The sequence below is a fragment of the Hyla sarda genome, unplaced genomic scaffold (genome assembly GCF_029499605.1).
Source record: "Hyla sarda isolate aHylSar1 unplaced genomic scaffold, aHylSar1.hap1 scaffold_2765, whole genome shotgun sequence".
Taxonomy (NCBI): Eukaryota; Metazoa; Chordata; class Amphibia; order Anura; family Hylidae; genus Hyla; species Hyla sarda.
Window position 1 is genome coordinate 1 of NW_026609467.1, and position 19,632 is coordinate 19,632.

At 46.3% G+C, this 19,632-nt stretch overlaps 9 non-coding genes across 9 annotated transcripts; all 9 read right to left on the reverse strand.

The window, feature by feature from the left end:
• Positions 1-529: 529 nt before the first annotated feature.
• LOC130325868 (U2 spliceosomal RNA) lies at positions 530-721 on the reverse strand. Its single transcript, XR_008870600.1, has one exon. It is a non-coding gene; the product is annotated as a U2 spliceosomal RNA (small nuclear RNA).
• A 2,091-nt stretch (positions 722-2,812) lies between these two features.
• On the reverse strand, positions 2,813-3,004 carry LOC130325866 (U2 spliceosomal RNA). Its single transcript, XR_008870598.1, has one exon. It is a non-coding gene; the product is annotated as a U2 spliceosomal RNA (small nuclear RNA).
• Positions 3,005-5,102: 2,098 nt separating this feature from the next.
• Positions 5,103-5,293, reverse strand: LOC130325859 (U2 spliceosomal RNA). The gene has a single exon (XR_008870591.1). It is a non-coding gene; the product is annotated as a U2 spliceosomal RNA (small nuclear RNA).
• Positions 5,294-7,374: 2,081 nt separating this feature from the next.
• LOC130325865 (U2 spliceosomal RNA) lies at positions 7,375-7,565 on the reverse strand. The gene has a single exon (XR_008870597.1). It is a non-coding gene; the product is annotated as a U2 spliceosomal RNA (small nuclear RNA).
• A 2,092-nt stretch (positions 7,566-9,657) lies between these two features.
• LOC130325870 (U2 spliceosomal RNA) lies at positions 9,658-9,848 on the reverse strand. Its single transcript, XR_008870601.1, has one exon. It is a non-coding gene; the product is annotated as a U2 spliceosomal RNA (small nuclear RNA).
• Positions 9,849-11,939: 2,091 nt separating this feature from the next.
• LOC130325871 (U2 spliceosomal RNA) lies at positions 11,940-12,130 on the reverse strand. The gene has a single exon (XR_008870602.1). It is a non-coding gene; the product is annotated as a U2 spliceosomal RNA (small nuclear RNA).
• Positions 12,131-14,220: 2,090 nt separating this feature from the next.
• LOC130325872 (U2 spliceosomal RNA) lies at positions 14,221-14,411 on the reverse strand. Its single transcript, XR_008870603.1, has one exon. It is a non-coding gene; the product is annotated as a U2 spliceosomal RNA (small nuclear RNA).
• Positions 14,412-16,501: 2,090 nt separating this feature from the next.
• LOC130325873 (U2 spliceosomal RNA) lies at positions 16,502-16,692 on the reverse strand. The gene has a single exon (XR_008870604.1). It is a non-coding gene; the product is annotated as a U2 spliceosomal RNA (small nuclear RNA).
• A 2,078-nt stretch (positions 16,693-18,770) lies between these two features.
• On the reverse strand, positions 18,771-18,961 carry LOC130325860 (U2 spliceosomal RNA). The gene has a single exon (XR_008870592.1). It is a non-coding gene; the product is annotated as a U2 spliceosomal RNA (small nuclear RNA).
• Between the last annotated feature and the right edge of the window lie 671 nt (positions 18,962-19,632).

The following is a 19,632-nucleotide window of genomic DNA, read 5'->3' on the forward strand; positions in this document are numbered from 1 at the left end:
TGCATGGTCAATGTACAGCAATGACACACCTGTGTGAACAGCCAGGAGACCCCCCCCCCCATGTTATGTTACATAGTTACATAGTTAGTACGGTCGAAAAAAGACATATGTCCATCACGTTCAACCAGGGAATTAAGGGGTAGGGGTGTGGCGCGATATTGGGGAAGGGATGAGATTTTATATTTCTTCATAAGCATTAATCTTATTTTGTCAATTAGGAACATTCAGCACCCACCCGCTATCAAGGCAGCTGCCTATCATGTCATGCCCTACCTGCACAGGTGTGCTGGCTACTCAAATGATCCAATTAAGGAGGCCATTTAGTCTAGCAGCAGCAGAAGTCCTGTGCCTGGACGCTCCAACAGGGGCCAGACACAAGCAGAAGCAGAAGCAGCAGAAGAAGCAGCAGCAGCACCACCTTTTGTTTTTTGGCTGCAGCAGCAGCAAGGCCCACAGGGCTGGCTAGCTGGCTAGCCAGCAAGCAGGTAGCAATGAAAGTAGGAATCTTTACTTTTTAACCCTGTAAGGGGGGTGGTGCACTGTACCCGAAGATACTGCCATATCGGGTCAATGCATAGGGCGACGGAAGCAAGCTTCGAAATCGGCCCCCGTTCTCACAAAATCCATTTAATATATGGTCCCCAGATAGGGGACGTATCAGATATTAAACTGATAAGAACAGATACTACACTTGATCTTAGCCAAAAGGCCGAGAAGCGATAACCGTGAAAGGGGCGGGCCCAACAAGGTCCCCTCATGGGCACTATCACTGCTTGCTGTCAGGGAGGCTGCCAGACAATTTTCCATGCACACTCTGGGCTGGGGGGCAGTCAACCACCAGTACACACAGCAGAACCTAAACCCATACCATTATTGCTAAGCAGCAAGACAGGGGCCCATTGCACTCCCACGGGCCTTTTTAAATGCAATCCATAACCCGGATTTGCCAGGAACCCTTCTTACTCCTCCTACTTGCATGTGACACTGGGCTTAGGATCTGCATAGGAAACACACTCACAAGCACACACCTACCTTTGTTGCCTGCAGATGCCTCCTTGGCTGTCCCCAAACGGTATCAAACCAACACCCACGGGAAGCTGTAAGCATAGAGGACATGCCTGCACCCCATTGGACTTACCTGTGTGGGTTAAATCCGGGTTATTTTGACAAACCTATGGCGGTGATGGTTCTGCTCAGGCAGAGCAGTGCTGATGCTCCTCATAAAGCTGTCCGCTGCTGTGAAGGTTCTAGGTGACATCACAAATCCCCTTTGGTTACATACACAACAAAGCTGGGTTGTTGTTGTTTACACTCTGCAAGGCCTGTGGAAGTGAGTGACATCATAGCACTGTAGTTCTGAGGGTTCAAGATGGATGCAACAATCTCCTGTTGCTTCTATGAAGGCCGTAATAGACGACATCACCAAACAGCTCCATAGTCACATACACAGCAAAGGAGAGATGTTGTTTACACCTAGTGATGTCAGTGGTATTGAGTGACATCACAGCACAGTGCTAAGGCTCCTGGGCCTGGACACAGCAGCGGCTGCAATATCTCAACGGAGAATACGTTTATATCTATATGTGTGTGTGTGCGCATATATATATATATATATATATATATGTATATATATATATTTCTCCGCCGAAATCACTTTTAAACCCATTTCCACCTTTTTTTCCCTTCTCTTCTCTTACTTTTTTTTTCACGTTTTTTTACGTTTTTCTCCTTTTCGCCTCTTTTTCTGGGCGTATTATTCTTCTTTTTCTTCTTTTTTTTTCGTCTAATGCATACCCCATCAGTGCAGCAATGCTTATTCAATACCGCCAGCAGATGGAGACACTGGGGGATAATTTTCTAAGGATTTATACTGATTTTTCCTGTCTGAATTTGTCGCACAGAAAGTTGCAGGCCAAATATGTGTGACATTTCTGCGACTTTAGCTTCTAGAGCATTTTTACAACATTATACATAGGTGCTGAATACATAAAAAGCGACTGTTCAGCGACAGACAAGTCGCATCGGCTGAAAGTAGGCCAGAATGTCAGTCATGTTGGAGCAGGTTTAGATACAGTCTAAAGCATAGATCTCAAAGTCTGTGCACAGAATTTAGCAAGGGCCTCGCACCTTCTGATGCATCAGGTAGGTGCACAATAGCATAGCCTAACCCTCTGTACTTTGGTCTATATTGATGCGGGACATAGACAGCCAGCTGATGACCAATCCATTAGTGCAATGGATGGCTGGAAGCATTTGTCTTTGCCTTTGCAATACCACAGAAGCAATGCATGGTCAATGTACAGCAATGACACACCTGTGTGAACAGCCAGGAGACCCCCCCCCCATGTTATGTTACATAGTTACATAGTTAGTACGGTCGAAAAAAGACATATGTCCATCACGTTCAACCAGGGAATTAAGGGGTAGGGGTGTGTGGCGCGATATTGGGGAAGGGATGAGATTTTATATTTCTTCATAAGCATTAATCTTATTTTGTCAATTAGGAACATTCAGCACCCACCCGCTATCAAGGCAGCTGCCTATCATGTCATGCCCTACCTGCACAGGTGTGCTGGCTACTCAAATGATCCAATTAAGGAGGCCATTTAGTCAGCAGCAGCAGAAGTCCTGTGCCTGGACGCTCCAACAGGGGCCAGACACAAGCAGAAGCAGAAGCAGCAGAAGAAGCAGCAGCAGCACCACCTTTTGTTTTTTGGCTGCAGCAGCAGCAAGGCCCACAGGGCTGGCTAGCTGGCTAGCCAGCAAGCAGGTAGCAATGAAAGTAGGAATCTTTCTTTTTAACCCTGTAAGGGGGTGGTGCACTGTACCCGAAGATACTGCCATATCGGGTCAATGCATAGGGCGACGGAAGCAAGCTTCGAAATCGGCCCCCCGTTCTCAAAAATCCATTTAATATATGGTCCCCAGATAGGGGACGTATCAGATATTAAACTGATAAGAACAGATACTACACTTGATCTTAGCCAAAAGGCCGAGAAGCGATAACCGTGAAAGGGGCGGGCCCAACAAGGTCCCCTTCATGGGCACTATCACTGCTTGCTGTCAGGGAGGCTGCCAGACAATTTTCCATGCACACTCTGGGCTGGGGGGCAGTCAACCACCAGTACACACAGCAGAACCTAAACCCATACCATTATTGCTAAGCAGCAAGACAGGGGCCCATTGCACTCCCACGGGGCCTTTTTAAATGCAATCCATAACCCGGATTTGCCAGGAACCCTTCTTACTCCTCCTACTTGCATGTGACACTGGGCTTAGGATCTGCATAGGAAACACACTCACAAGCACACACCTACCTTTGTTGCCTGCAGATGCCTCCTTGGCTGTCCCCCAAACGGTATCAAACCAACACCCACGGGAAGCTGTAAGCATAGAGGACATGCCTGCACCCCATTGGACTTACCTGTGTGGGTTAAATCCGGGTTATTTGACAACCTATGGCGGTGATGGTTCTGCTCAGGCAGAGCAGTGCTGATGCTCCTCATAAAGCTGTCGCTGCTGTGAAGGTTCTAGGTGACATCACAAATCCTTTGGTTACATACACAACAAAGCTGGGTTGTTGTTGTTTACACTCTGCAAGGCCTGTGGAAGTGAGTGACATCATAGCACTGTAGTTCTGAGGGTTCAAGATGGATGCAACAATCTCCTGTTGCTTCTATGAAGGCCGTAATAGACGACATCACCAAACAGCTCCATAGTCACATACACAGCAAAGGAGAGATGTTGTTTACACCTAGTGATGTCAGTGGTATTGAGTGACATCACAGCACAGTGCTAAGGCTCCTGGGCCTGGACACAGCAGCGGCTGCAATATCTCAACGGAGAATACGTTTATATCTATGTGTGTGTCGTGCGCATATATATATATATATATATATATATATATATATATATATATATATTTCTCCGCCGAAATCACTTTTAAACCCATTTCCACCTTTTTTTCCCTTCGTCTTCCTCTTACTTTTTTTTTCACGTTTTTTTACGTTTTTCTCCTTTTCGCCTCTTTTCTGGGCGTATTATTCTTCTTTTTCTTCTTTTTTTTCGTCTAATGCATACCCCATCAGTGCAGCAATGCTTATTCAATACCGCCAGCAGATGGAGACACTGGGGGATAATTTTCTAAGGATTTATACTGATTTTTCCTGTCTGAATTTGTCGCACAGAAAGTTGCAGGCCAAATATGTGTGACATTTCTGCGACTTTAGCTTCTAGAGCATTTTTACAACATTATACATAGGTGCTGAATACATAAAAAGCGACTGTTTCAGCGACAGACAAGTCGCATCGGCTGAAAGTAGGCCAGAATGTCAGTCCATGTTGGAGCAGGTTTAGATACAGTCTAAAGCATAGATCTCAAAGTCTGTGCACAGAATTTAGCAAGGGCCTCGCACCTTCTGATGCATCAGGTAGGTGCACAATAGCATAGCCTAACCCTCTGTACTTTGGTCTATATTGATGCGGGACATAGACAGCCAGCTGATGACCAATCCATTAGTGCAATGGATGGCTGGAAGCATTTGTCTTTGCCTTTGCAATACCACAGAAAGCAATGCATGGGTCAATGTACAGCAATGACACACCTGTGTGAACAGCCAGGAGACCCCCCCCCCATGTTATGTTACATAGTTACATAGTTAGTACGGTCGAAAAAAGACATAATGTCCATCACGTTCAACCAGGGAATTAAGGGGTAGGGGTGTGGCGCGATATTGGGGAAGGGATGAGATTTTATATTTCTTCATAAGCATTAATCTTATTTTTGTCAATTAGGAACATTCAGCACCCACCCGCTATCAAGGCAGCTGCCTATCATGTCATGCCCTACCTGCACAGGTGTGCTGGCTACTCAAATGATCCAATTAAGGAGGCCATTTAGTCAGCAGCAGCAGAAGTCCTGTGCCTGGACGCTCCAACAGGGGCCAGACACAAGCAGAAGCAGAAGCAGCAGAAGAAGCAGCAGCAGCAGCACCTTTTGTTTTTTGGCTGCAGCAGCAGCAAGGCCCACAGGGCTGGCTAGCTGGCTAGCCAGCAAGCAGGTAGCAATGAAAGTAGGAATCTTTCTTTTTAACCCTGTAAGGGGGTGGTGCACTGTACCCGAAGATACTGCCATATCGGGTCAATGCATAGGGCGACGGAAGCAAGCTTCGAAATCGGCCCCCGTTCTCAAAAATCCATTTAATATATGGTCCCCAGATAGGGGACGTATCAGATATTAAACTGATAAGAACAGATACTACACTTGATCTTAGCCAAAAGGCCGAGAAGCGATAACCGTGAAAGGGGCGGGCCCAACAAGGTCCCCTTCATGGGCACTATCACTGCTTGCTGTCAGGGAGGCTGCCAGACAATTTTCCATGCACACTCTGGGCTGGGGGGCAGTCAACCACCAGTACACACAGCAGAACCTAAACCCATACCATTATTGCTAAGCAGCAAGACAGGGGCCCATTGCACTCCCACGGGGCCTTTTTAAATGCAATCCATAACCCGGATTTGCCAGGAACCCTTCTTACTCCTCCTACTTGCATGTGACACTGGGCTTAGGATCTGCATAGGAAACACACTCACAAGCACACACCTACCTTTGTTGCCTGCAGATGCCTCCTTGGCTGTCCCAAAACGGTATCAAACCAACACCCACAGGAAGCTGTAAGCATAGAGGACATGCCTGCACCCCATTGGACTTACCTGTGTGGGTTAAATCCGGGTTATTTGACAACCTATGGCGGTGATGGTTCTGCTCAGGCAGAGCAGTGCTGATGCTCCTCATAAAGCTGTCGCTGCTGTGAAGGTTCTAGGTGACATCACAAATCCCTTTGGTTACATACACAACAAAGCTGGGTTGTTGTTGTTTACACTCTGCAAGGCCTGTGAAGTGAGTGACATCATAGCACTGTAGTTCTGAGGGTTCAAGATGGATGCAACAATCTCCTGTTGCTTCTATGAAGGCCGTAATAGACGACATCACCAAACAGCTCCATAGTCACATACACAGCAAAGGAGAGATGTTGTTTACACCTAGTGATGTCAGTGGTATTGAGTGACATCACAGCACAGTGCTAAGGCTCCTGGGCCTGGACACAGCAGCGGCCTGCAATATCTCAACGGAGAATACGTTTATATCTATGTGTGTGTGTGCGCAATATATATATATATATATATATATATATATATTTCTCCGCCGAAATCACTTTTAAACCCATTTCCACCTTTTTTTCCCTTCTCTTCCTCTTACTTTTTTTTCACGTTTTTTTTACGTTTTTCTCCTTTTCGCCTCTTTTCTGGGCGTATTATTCTTCTTTTTCTTCTTTTTTTTCGTCTAATGCATACCCCATCAGTGCAGCAATGCTTATTCAATACCGCCAGCAGATGGAGACACTGGGGGATAATTTTCTAAGGATTTATACTGATTTTTCCTGTCTGAATTTGTCGCACAGAAAGTTGCAGGCCAAATATGTGTGACATTTCTGCGACTTTAGCTTCTAGAGCATTTTTACAACATTATACATAGGTGCTGAATACATAAAAAGCGACTGTTCAGCGACAGACAAGTCGCATCGGCTGAAAGTAGGCCAGAATGTCAGTCCATGTTGGAGCAGGTTTAGATACAGTCTAAAGCATAGATCTCAAAGTCTGTGCACAGAATTTAGCAAGGTGCCTCGCACCTTCTGATGCATCAGGTAGGTGCACAATAGCATAGCCTAACCCTCTGTACTTTGGTCTATATTGATGCGGGACATAGACAGCCAGCTGATGACCAATCCATTAGTGCAATGGATGGCTGGAAGCATTTGTCTTTGCCTTTGCAATACCACAGAAGCAATGCATGGTCAATGTACAGCAATGACACACCTGTGTGAACAGCCAGGAGACCCCCCCCCATGTTATGTTACATAGTTACATAGTTAGTACGGTCGAAAAAAGACATATGTCCATCACGTTCAACCAGGGAATTAAGGGGTAGGGGTGTGGCGCGATATTGGGGAAGGGATGAGATTTTATATTTCTTCATAAGCATTAATCTTATTTTGTCAATTAGGAACATTCAGCACCCACCCGCTATCAAGGCAGCTGCCTATCATGTCATGCCCTACCTGCACAGGTGTGCTGGCTACTCAAATGATCCAATTAAGGAGGCCATTTAGTCAGCAGCAGCAGAAGTCCTGTGCCTGGACGCTCCAACAGGGGCCAGACACAAGCAGAAGCAGAAGCAGCAGAAGAAGCAGCAGCAGCACCACCTTTTGTTTTTTTGGCTGCAGCAGCAGCAAGGCCCACAGGGCTGGCTAGCTGGCTAGCCAGCAAGCAGGTAGCAATGAAAGTAGGAATCTTTCTTTTTAACCCTGTAAGGGGGTGGTGTGCACTGTACCCGAAGATACTGCCATATCGGGTCAATGCATAGGGCGACGGAAGCAAGCTTCGAAATCGGCCCCCGTTCTCAAAAATCCATTTAATATATGGTCCCCAGATAGGGGACGTATCAGATATTAAACTGATAAGAACAGATACTACACTTGATCTTAGCCAAAAGGCCGAGAAGCGATAACCGTGAAAGGGGCGGGCCCAACAAGGTCCCCTTCATGGGCACTATCACTGCTTGCTGTCAGGGAGGCTGCCAGACAATTTTCCATGCACACTCTGGGCTGGGGGGCAGTCAACCACCAGTACACACAGCAGAACCTAAACCCATACCATTATTGCTAAGCAGCAAGACAGGGGCCCATTGCACTCCCACGGGGCCTTTTTAAATGCAATCCATAACCCGGATTTGCCAGGAACCCTTCTTACTCCTCCTACTTGCATGTGACACTGGGCTTAGGATCTGCATAGGAAACACACTCACAAGCACACACCTACCTTTGTTGCCTGCAGATGCCTCCTTGGCTGTCCCCAAACGGTATCAAACCAACACCCACGGGAAGCTGTAAGCATAGAGGACATGCCTGCACCCCATTGGACTTACCTGTGTGGGTTAAATCCGGGTTATTTGACAACCTATGGCGGTGATGGTTCTGCTCAGGCAGAGCAGTGCTGATGCTCCTCATAAAGCTGTCGCTGCTGTGAAGGTTCTAGGTGACATCACAAATCCCTTTGGTTACATACACAACAAAGCTGGGTTGTTGTTGTTTACACTCTGCAAGGCCTGTGGAAGTGAGTGACATCATAGCACTGTAGTTCTGAGGGTTCAAGATGGATGCAACAATCTCCTGTTGCTTCTATGAAGGCCGTAATAGACGACATCACCAAACAGCTCCATAGTCACATACACAGCAAAGGAGAGATGTTGTTTACACCTAGTGATGTCAGTGGTATTGAGTGACATCACAGCACAGTGCTAAGGCTCCTGGGCCTGGACACAGCAGCGGCTGCAATATCTCAACGGAGAATACGTTTATATCTATGTGTGTGTGTGCGCATATATATATATATATATATATATATATATATATATATATATATATTTCTCCGCCGAAATCACTTTTAAACCCATTTCCACCTTTTTTTCCCTTCTCTTCCTCTTACTTTTTTTTCACGTTTTTTTACGTTTTTCTCCTTTTCGCCTCTTTTCTGGGCGTATTATTCTTCTTTTTCTTCTTTTTTTTCGTCTAATGCATACCCCATCAGTGCAGCAATGCTTATTCAATACCGCCAGCAGATGGAGACACTGGGGGGATAATTTTCTAAGGATTTATACTGATTTTTCCTGTCTGAATTTGTCGCACAGAAAGTTGCAGGCCAAATATGTGTGACATTTCTGCGACTTTAGCTTCTAGAGCATTTTTACAACATTATACATAGGTGCTGAATACATAAAAAGCGACTGTTCAGCGACAGACAAGTCGCATCGGCTGAAAGTAGGCCAGAATGTCAGTCCATGTTGGAGCAGGTTTAGATACAGTCTAAAGCATAGATCTCAAAGTCTGTGCACAGAATTTAGCAAGGGCCTCGCACCTTCTGATGCATCAGGTAGGTGCACAATAGCATAGCCTAACCCTCTGTACTTTGGTCTATATTGATGCGGGACATAGACAGCCAGCTGATGACCAATCCATTAGTGCAATGGATGGCTGGAAGCATTTGTCTTTGCCTTTGCAATACCACAGAAGCAATGCATGGTCAATGTACAGCAATGACACACCTGTGTGAACAGCCAGGAGACCCCCCCCCCATGTTATGTTACATAGTTACATAGTTAGTACGGTCGAAAAAAGACATATGTCCATCACGTTCAACCAGGGAATTAAGGGTAGGGGTGTGGCGCGATATTGGGGAAGGGATGAGATTTTATATTTCTTCATAAGCATAATATCTTATTTTGTCAATTAGGAACATTCAGCACCCACCCGCTATCAAGGCAGCTGCCTATCATGTCATGCCCCTACCTGCACAGGTGTGCTGGCTACTCAAATGATCCAATTAAGGAGGCATTTAGTCAGCAGCAGCAGAAGTCCTGTGCCTGGACGCTCCAACAGGGGCCAGACACAAGCAGAAGCAGAAAGCAGCAGAAGAAGCAGCAGCAGCACCACCTTTTGTTTTTTGGCTGCAGCAGCAGCAAGGCCCACAGGGCTGGCTAGCTGGCTAGCCAGCAAGCAGGTAGCAATGAAAGTAGGAATCTTTCTTTTTAACCCTGTAAGGGGGTGGTGCACTGTACCCGAAGATACTGCCATATCGGGTCAATGCATAGGGCGACGGAAGCAAGCTTCGAAATCGGCCCCCGTTCTCAAAAATCCATTTAATATATGGTCCCCAGATAGGGGACGTATCAGATATTAAACTGATAAGAACAGATACTACACTTGATCTTAGCCAAAAGGCCGAGAAGCGATAACCGTGAAAGGGGCGGGCCCAACAAGGTCCCCTTCATGGGCACTATCACTGCTTGCTGTCAGGGAGGCTGCCAGACAATTTTCCATGCACACTCTGGGCTGGGGGGCAGTCAACCACCAGTACACACAGCAGAACCTAAACCCATACCATTATTGCTAAGCAGCAAGACAGGGGCCCATTGCACTCCCACGGGGCCTTTTTAAATGCAATCCATAACCCGGATTTGCCAGGAACCCTTCTTACTCCTCCTACTTGCATGTGACACTGGGCTTAGGATCTGCATAGGAAACACACTCACAAGCACACACCTACCTTTGTTGCCTGCAGATGCCTCCTTGGCTGTCCCCCAAACGGTATCAAACCAACACCCACGGGAAGCTGTAAGCATAGAGGACATGCCTGCACCCCATTGGACTTACCTGTGTGGGTTAAATCCGGGTTATTTGACAACCTATGGCGGTGATGGTTTCTGCTCAGGCAGAGCAGTGCTGATGCTCCTCATAAAGCTGTCGCTGCTGTGAAGGTTCTAGGTGACATCACACAATCCCTTTGGTTACATACACAACAAAGCTGGGTTGTTGTTGTTTACACTCTGCAAGGCCTGTGGAAGTGAGTGACATCATAGCACTGTAGTTCTGAGGGTTCAAGATGGATGCAACAATCTCCTGTTGCTTCTATGAAGGCCGTAATAGACGACATCACCAAACAGCTCCATAGTCACATACACAGCAAAGGAGAGATGTTGTTTACACCTAGTGATGTCAGTGGTATTGAGTGACATCACAGCACAGTGCTAAGGCTCCTGGGCCTGGACACAGCAGCGGCTGCAATATCTCAACGGAGAATACGTTTATATCTATGTGTGTGTGTGCGCATATATATATATATATATATATATATATATATATATATATATATTTCTCCGCCGAAATCACTTTTAAACCCATTTCCACCTTTTTTTCCCTTCTCTTCCTCTTACTTTTTTTTCACGTTTTTTTACGTTTTTCTCCTTTTCGCCTCTTTTCTGGGCGTATTATTCTTCTTTTTCTTCTTTTTTTTCGTCTAATGCATACCCCATCAGTGCAGCAATGCTTATTCAATACCGCCAGCAGATGGAGACACTGGGGGATAATTTTCTAAGGATTTATACTGATTTTTCCTGTCTGAATTTGTCGCACAGAAAGTTGCAGGCCAAATATGTGTGACATTTCTGCGACTTTAGCTTCTAGAGCATTTTTACAACATTATACATAGGTGCTGAATACATAAAAAGCGACTGTTCAGCGACAGACAAGTCGCATCGGCTGAAAGTAGGCCAGAATGTCAGTCCATGTTGGAGCAGGTTTAGATACAGTCTAAAGCATAGATCTCAAAGTCTGTGCACAGAATTTAGCAAGGGCCTCGCACCTTCTGATGCATCAGGTAGGTGCACAATAGCATAGCCTAACCCTCTGTACTTTGGTCTATATTGATGCGGGACATAGACAGCCAGCTGATGACCAATCCATTAGTGCAATGGATGGCTGGAAGCATTTGTCTTTGCCTTTGCAATACCACAGAAGCAATGCATGGTCAATGTACAGCAATGACACACCTGTGTGAACAGCCAGGAGACCCCCCCCCCATGTTATGTTACATAGTTACATAGTTAGTACGGTCGAAAAAAGACATATGTCCATCACGTTCAACCAGGGAATTAAGGGGTAGGGGTGTGGCGCGATATTGGGGAAGGGATGAGATTTTATATTTCTTCATAAGCATTAATCTTATTTTGTCAATTAGGAACATTCAGCACCCACCCGCTATCAAGGCAGCTGCCTATCATGTCATGCCCTACCTGCACAGGTGTGCTGGCTACTCAAATGATCCAATTAAGGAGGCCATTTAGTCAGCAGCAGCAGAAGTCCTGTGCCTGGACGCTCCAACAGGGGCCAGACACAAGCAGAAGCAGAAGCAGCAGAAGAAGCAGCAGCAGCACCACCTTTTGTTTTTTGGCTGCAGCAGCAGCAAGGCCCACAGGGCTGGCTAGCTGGCTAGCCAGCAAGCAGGTAGCAATGAAAGTAGGAATCTTTCTTTTTAACCCTGTAAGGGGGTGGTGCACTGTACCCGAAGATACTGCCATATCGGGTCAATGCATAGGGCGACGGAAGCAAGCTTCGAAATCGGCCCCCGTTCTCAAAAATCCATTTAATATATGGTCCCCAGATAGGGGACGTATCAGATATTAAACTGATAAGAACAGATACTACACTTGATCTTAGCCAAAAGGCCGAGAAGCGATAACCGTGAAAGGGGCGGGCCCAACAAGGTCCCCTTCATGGGCACTATCACTGCTTGCTGTCAGGGAGGCTGCCAGACAATTTTCCATGCACACTCTGGGCTGGGGGGCAGTCAACCACCAGTACACACAGCAGAACCTAAACCCATACCATTATTGCTAAGCAGCAAGACAGGGGCCCATTGCACTCCCACGGGGCCTTTTTAAATGCAATCCATAACCCGGATTTGCCAGGAACCCTTCTTACTCCTCCTACTTGCATGTGACACTGGGCTTAGGATCTGCATAGGAAACACACTCACAAGCACACACCTACCTTTGTTGCCTGCAGATGCCTCCTTGGCTGTCCCCAAACGGTATCAAACCAACACCCACGGGAAGCTGTAAGCATAGAGGACATGCCTGCACCCCATTGGACTTACCTGTGTGGGTTAAATCCGGGTTATTTGACAACCTATGGCGGTGATGGTTCTGCTCAGGCAGAGCAGTGCTGATGCTCCTCATAAAGCTGTCGCTGCTGTGAAGGTTCTAGGTGACATCACAAATCCCTTTGGTTACATACACAACAAAGCTGGGTTGTTGTTGTTTACACTCTGCAAGGCCTGTGGAAGTGAGTGACATCATAGCACTGTAGTTCTGAGGGTTCAAGATGGATGCAACAATCTCCTGTTGCTTCTATGAAGGCCGTAATAGACGACATCACCAAACAGCTCCATAGTCACATACACAGCAAAGGAGAGATGTTGTTTACACCTAGTGATGTCAGTGGTATTGAGTGACATCACAGCACAGTGCTAAGGCTCCTGGGCCTGGACACAGCAGCGGCTGCAATATCTCAACGGAGAATACGTTTATATCTATGTGTGTGTGTGCGCATATATATATATATATATATATATATATATATATATATATATATATTTCTCCGCCGAAATCACTTTTAAACCCATTTCCACCTTTTTTTCCCTTCTCTTCCTCTTACTTTTTTTTCACGTTTTTTTACGTTTTTCTCCTTTTCGCCTCTTTTCTGGGCGTATTATTCTTCTTTTTCTTCTTTTTTTTCGTCTAATGCATACCCCATCAGTGCAGCAATGCTTATTCAATACCGCCAGCAGATGGAGACACTGGGGGATAATTTTCTAAGGATTTATACTGATTTTTCCTGTCTGAATTTGTCGCACAGAAAGTTGCAGGCCAAATATGTGTGACATTTCTGCGACTTTAGCTTCTAGAGCATTTTTACAACATTATACATAGGTGCTGAATACATAAAAAGCGACTGTTCAGCGACAGACAAGTCGCATCGGCTGAAAGTAGGCCAGAATGTCAGTCCATGTTGGAGCAGGTTTAGATACAGTCTAAAGCATAGATCTCAAAGTCTGTGCACAGAATTTAGCAAGGGCCTCGCACCTTCTGATGCATCAGGTAGGTGCACAATAGCATAGCCTAACCCTCTGTACTTTGGTCTATATTGATGCGGGACATAGACAGCCAGCTGATGACCAATCCATTAGTGCAATGGATGGCTGGAAGCATTTGTCTTTGCCTTTGCAATACCACAGAAGCAATGCATGGTCAATGTACAGCAATGACACACCTGTGTGAACAGCCAGGAGACCCCCCCCCCATGTTATGTTACATAGTTACATAGTTAGTACGGTCGAAAAAAGACATATGTCCATCACGTTCAACCAGGGAATTAAGGGGTAGGGGTGTGGCGCGATATTGGGGAAGGGATGAGATTTTATATTTCTTCATAAGCATTAATCTTATTTTGTCAATTAGGAACATTCAGCACCCACCCGCTATCAAGGCAGCTGCCTATCATGTCATGCCCTACCTGCACAGGTGTGCTGGCTACTCAAATGATCCAATTAAGGAGGCCATTTAGTCAGCAGCAGCAGAAGTCCTGTGCCTGGACGCTCCAACAGGGGCCAGACACAAGCAGAAGCAGAAGCAGCAGAAGAAGCAGCAGCAGCACCACCTTTTGTTTTTTGGCTGCAGCAGCAGCAAGGCCCACAGGGCTGGCTAGCTGGCTAGCCAGCAAGCAGGTAGCAATGAAAGTAGGAATCTTTCTTTTTAACCCTGTAAGGGGGTGGTGCACTGTACCCGAAGATACTGCCATATCGGGTCAATGCATAGGGCGACGGAAGCAAGCTTCGAAATCGGCCCCCGTTCTCAAAAATCCATTTAATATATGGTCCCCAGATAGGGGACGTATCAGATATTAAACTGATAAGAACAGATACTACACTTGATCTTAGCCAAAAGGCCGAGAAGCGATAACCGTGAAAGGGGCGGGCCCAACAAGGTCCCCTTCATGGGCACTATCACTGCTTGCTGTCAGGGAGGCTGCCAGACAATTTTCCATGCACACTCTGGGCTGGGGGGCAGTCAACCACCAGTACACACAGCAGAACCTAAACCCATACCATTATTGCTAAGCAGCAAGACAGGGGCCCATTGCACTCCCACGGGGCCTTTTTAAATGCAATCCATAACCCGGATTTGCCAGGAACCCTTCTTACTCCTCCTACTTGCATGTGACACTGGGCTTAGGATCTGCATAGGAAACACACTCACAAGCACACACCTACCTTTGTTGCCTGCAGATGCCTCCTTGGCTGTCCCCAAACGGTATCAAACCAACACCCACGGGAAGCTGTAAGCATAGAGGACATGCCTGCACCCCATTGGACTTACCTGTGTGGGTTAAATCCGGGTTATTTGACAACCTATGGCGGTGATGGTTCTGCTCAGGCAGAGCAGTGCTGATGCTCCTCATAAAGCTGTCGCTGCTGTGAAGGTTCTAGGTGACATCACAAATCCCTTTGGTTACATACACAACAAAGCTGGGTTGTTGTTGTTTACACTCTGCAAGGCCTGTGGAAGTGAGTGACATCATAGCACTGTAGTTCTGAGGGTTCAAGATGGATGCAACAATCTCCTGTTGCTTCTATGAAGGCCGTAATAGACGACATCACCAAACAGCTCCATAGTCACATACACAGCAAAGGAGAGATGTTGTTTACACCTAGTGATGTCAGTGGTATTGAGTGACATCACAGCACAGTGCTAAGGCTCCTGGGCCTGGACACAGCAGCGGCTGCAATATCTCAACGGAGAATACGTTTATATCTATGTGTGTGTGTGCGCATATATATATATATATATATATATATATATATATATATATATATATTTCTCCGCCGAAATCACTTTTAAACCCATTTCCACCTTTTTTTCCCTTCTCTTCCTCTTACTTTTTTTTCAAGTTTTTTTACGTTTTTCTCCTTTTCGCCTCTTTTCTGGGCGTATTATTCTTCTTTTTCTTCTTTTTTTTCGTCTAATGCATACCCCATCAGTGCAGCAATGCTTATTCAATACCGCCAGCAGATGGAGACACTGGGGGATAATTTTCTAAGGATTTATACTGATTTTTCCTGTCTGAATTTGTCGCACAGAAAGTTGCAGGCCAAATATGTGTGACATTTCTGCGACTTTAGCTTCTAGAGCATTTTTACAACATTATACATAGGTGCTGAATACATAAAAAGCGACTGTTCAGCGACAGACAAGTCGCATCGGCTGAAAGTAGGCCAGAATGTCAGTCCATGTTGGAGCAGGTTTAGATACAGTCTAAAGCATAGATCTCAAAGTCTGTGCACAGAATTTAGCAAGGGCCTCGCACCTTCTGATGCATCAGGTAGGTGCACAATAGCATAGCCTAACCCTCTGTACTTTGGTCTATATTGATGCGGGACATAGACAGCCAGCTGATGACCAATCCATTAGTGCAATGGATGGCTGGAAGCATTTGTCTTTGCCTTTGCAATACCACAGAAGCAATGCATGGTCAATGTACAGCAATGACACACCTGTGTGAACAGCCAGGAGACCCCCCCCCCATGTTATGTTACATAGTTACATAGTTAGTACGGTCGAAAAAAGACATATGTCCATCACGTTCAACCAGGGAATTAAGGGGTAGGGGTGTGGCGCGATATTGGGGAAGGGATGAGATTTTATATTTCTTCATAAGCATTAATCTTATTTTGTCAATTAGGAACATTCAGCACCCACCCGCTATCAAGGCAGCTGCCTATCATGTCATGCCCTACCTGCACAGGTGTGCTGGCTACTCAAATGATCCAATTAAGGAGGCCATTTAGTCAGCAGCAGCAGAAGTCCTGTGCCTGGACGCTCCAACAGGGGCCAGACACAAGCAGAAGCAGAAGCAGCAGAAGAAGCAGCAGCAGCACCACCTTTTGTTTTTTGGCTGCAGCAGCAGCAAGGCCCACAGGGCTGGCTAGCTGGCTAGCCAGCAAGCAGGTAGCAATGAAAGTAGGAATCTTTCTTTTTAACCCTGTAAGGGGGTGGTGCACTGTACCCGAAGATACTGCCATATCGGGTCAATGCATAGGGCGACGGAAGCAAGCTTCGAAATCGGCCCCCGTTCTCAAAAATCCATTTAATATATGGTCCCCAGATAGGGGACGTATCAGATATTAAACTGATAAGAACAGATACTACACTTGATCTTAGCCAAAAGGCCGAGAAGCGATAACCGTGAAAGGGGCGGGCCCAACAAGGTCCCCTTCATGGGCACTATCACTGCTTGCTGTCAGGGAGGCTGCCAGACAATTTTCCATGCACACTCTGGGCTGGGGGGCAGTCAACCACCAGTACACACAGCAGAACCTAAACCCATACCATTATTGCTAAGCAGCAAGACAGGGGCCCATTGCACTCCCACGGGGCCTTTTTAAATGCAATCCATAACCCGGATTTGCCAGGAACCCTTCTTACTCCTCCTACTTGCATGTGACACTGGGCTTAGGATCTGCATAGGAAACACACTCACAAGCACACACCTACCTTTGTTGCCTGCAGATGCCTCCTTGGCTGTCCCCAAACGGTATCAAACCAACACCCACGGGAAGCTGTAAGCATAGAGGACATGCCTGCACCCCATTGGACTTACCTGTGTGGGTTAAATCCGGGTTATTTGACAACCTATGGCGGTGATGGTTCTGCTCAGGCAGAGCAGTGCTGATGCTCCTCATAAAGCTGTCGCTGCTGTGAAGGTTCTAGGTGACATCACAAATCCCTTTGGTTACATACACAACAAAGCTGGGTTGTTGTTGTTTACACTCTGCAAGGCCTGTGGAAGTGAGTGACATCATAGCACTGTAGTTCTGAGGGTTCAAGATGGATGCAACAATCTCATGTTGCTTCTATGAAGGCCGTAATAGACGACATCACCAAACAGCTCCATAGTCACATACACAGCAAAGGAGAGATGTTGTTTACACCTAGTGATGTCAGTGGTATTGAGTGACATCACAGCACAGTGCTAAGGCTCCTGGGCCTGGACACAGCAGCGGCTGCAATATCTCAACGGAGAATACGTTTATATCTATGTGTGTGTGTGCGCATATATATATATATATATATATATATATATATATTTCTCCGCCGAAATCACTTTTAAACCCATTTCCACCTTTTTTTCCCTTCTCTTCCTCTTACTTTTTTTTCACGTTTTTTTACGTTTTTCTCCTTTTCGCCTCTTTTCTGGGCGTATTATTCTTCTTTTTCTTCTTTTTTTTCGTCTAATGCATACCCCATCAGTGCAGCAATGCTTATTCAATACCGCCAGCAGATGGAGACACTGGGGGATAATTTTCTAAGGATTTATACTGATTTTTCCTGTCTGAATTTGTCGCACAGAAAGTTGCAGGCCAAATATGTGTGACATTTCTGCGACTTTAGCTTCTAGAGCATTTTTACAACATTATACATAGGTGCTGAATACATAAAAAGCGACTGTTCAGCGACAGACAAGTCGCATCGGCTGAAAGTAGGCCAGAATGTCAGTCCATGTTGGAGCAGGTTTAGATACAGTCTAAAGCATAGATCTCAAAGTCTGTGCACAGAATTTAGCAAGGGCCTCGCACCTTCTGATGCATCAGGTAGGTGCACAATAGCATAGCCTAACCCTCTGTACTTTGGTCTATATTGATGCGGGACATAGACAGCCAGCTGATGACCAATCCATTAGTGCAATGGATGGCTGGAAGCATTTGTCTTTGCCTTTGCAATACCACAGAAGCAATGCATGGTCAATGTACAGCAATGACACACCTGTGTGAACAGCCAGGAGACCCCCCCCCCATGTTATGTTACATAGTTACATAGTTAGTACGGTCGAAAAAAGACATATGTCCATCACGTTCAACCAGGGAATTAAGGGGTAGGGGTGTGGCGCGATATTGGGGAAGGGATGAGATTTTATATTTCTTCATAAGCATTAATCTTATTTTGTCAATTAGGAACATTCAGCACCCACCCGCTATCAAGGCAGCTGCCTATCATGTCATGCCCTACCTGCACAGGTGTGCTGGCTACTCAAATGATCCAATTAAGGAGGCCATTTAGTCAGCAGCAGCAGAAGTCCTGTGCCTGGACGCTCCAACAGGGGCCAGACACAAGCAGAAGCAGAAGCAGCAGAAGAAGCAGCAGCAGCACCACCTTTTGTTTTTTGGCTGCAGCAGCAGCAAGGCCCACAGGGCTGGCTAGCTGGCTAGCCAGCAAGCAGGTAGCAATGAAAGTAGGAATCTTTCTTTTTAACCCTGTAAGGGGGTGGTGCACTGTACCCGAAGATACTGCCATATCGGGTCAATGCATAGGGCGACGGAAGCAAGCTTCGAAATCGGCCCCCGTTCTCAAAAATCCATTTAATATATGGTCCCCAGATAGGGGACGTATCAGATATTAAACTGATAAGAACAGATACTACACTTGATCTTAGCCAAAAGGCCGAGAAGCGATAACCGTGAAAGGGGCGGGCCCAACAAGGTCCCCTTCATGGGCACTATCACTGCTTGCTGTCAGGGAGGCTGCCAGACAATTTTCCATGCACACTCTGGGCTGGGGGGCAGTCAACCACCAGTACACACAGCAGAACCTAAACCCATACCATTATTGCTAAGCAGCAAGACAGGGGCCCATTGCACTCCCACGGGGCCTTTTTAAATGCAATCCATAACCCGGATTTGCCAGGAACCCTTCTTACTCCTCCTACTTGCATGTGACACTGGGCTTAGGATCTGCATAGGAAACACACTCACAAGCACACACCTACCTTTGTTGCCTGCAGATGCCTCCTTGGCTGTCCCCAAACGGTATCAAACAAACACCCACGGGAAGCTGTAAGCATAGAGGACATGCCTGCACCCCATTGGACTTACCTGTGTGGGTTAAATCCGGGTTATTTGACAACCTATGGCGGTGATGGTTCTGCTCAGGCAGAGCAGTGCTGATGCTCCTCATAAAGCTGTCGCTGCTGTGAAGGTTCTAGGTGACATCACAAATCCCTTTGGTTACATACACAACAAAGCTGGGTTGTTGTTGTTTACACTCTGCAAGGCCTGTGGAAGTGAGTGACATCATAGCACTGTAGTTCTGAGGGTTCAAGATGGATGCAACAATCTCCTGTTGCT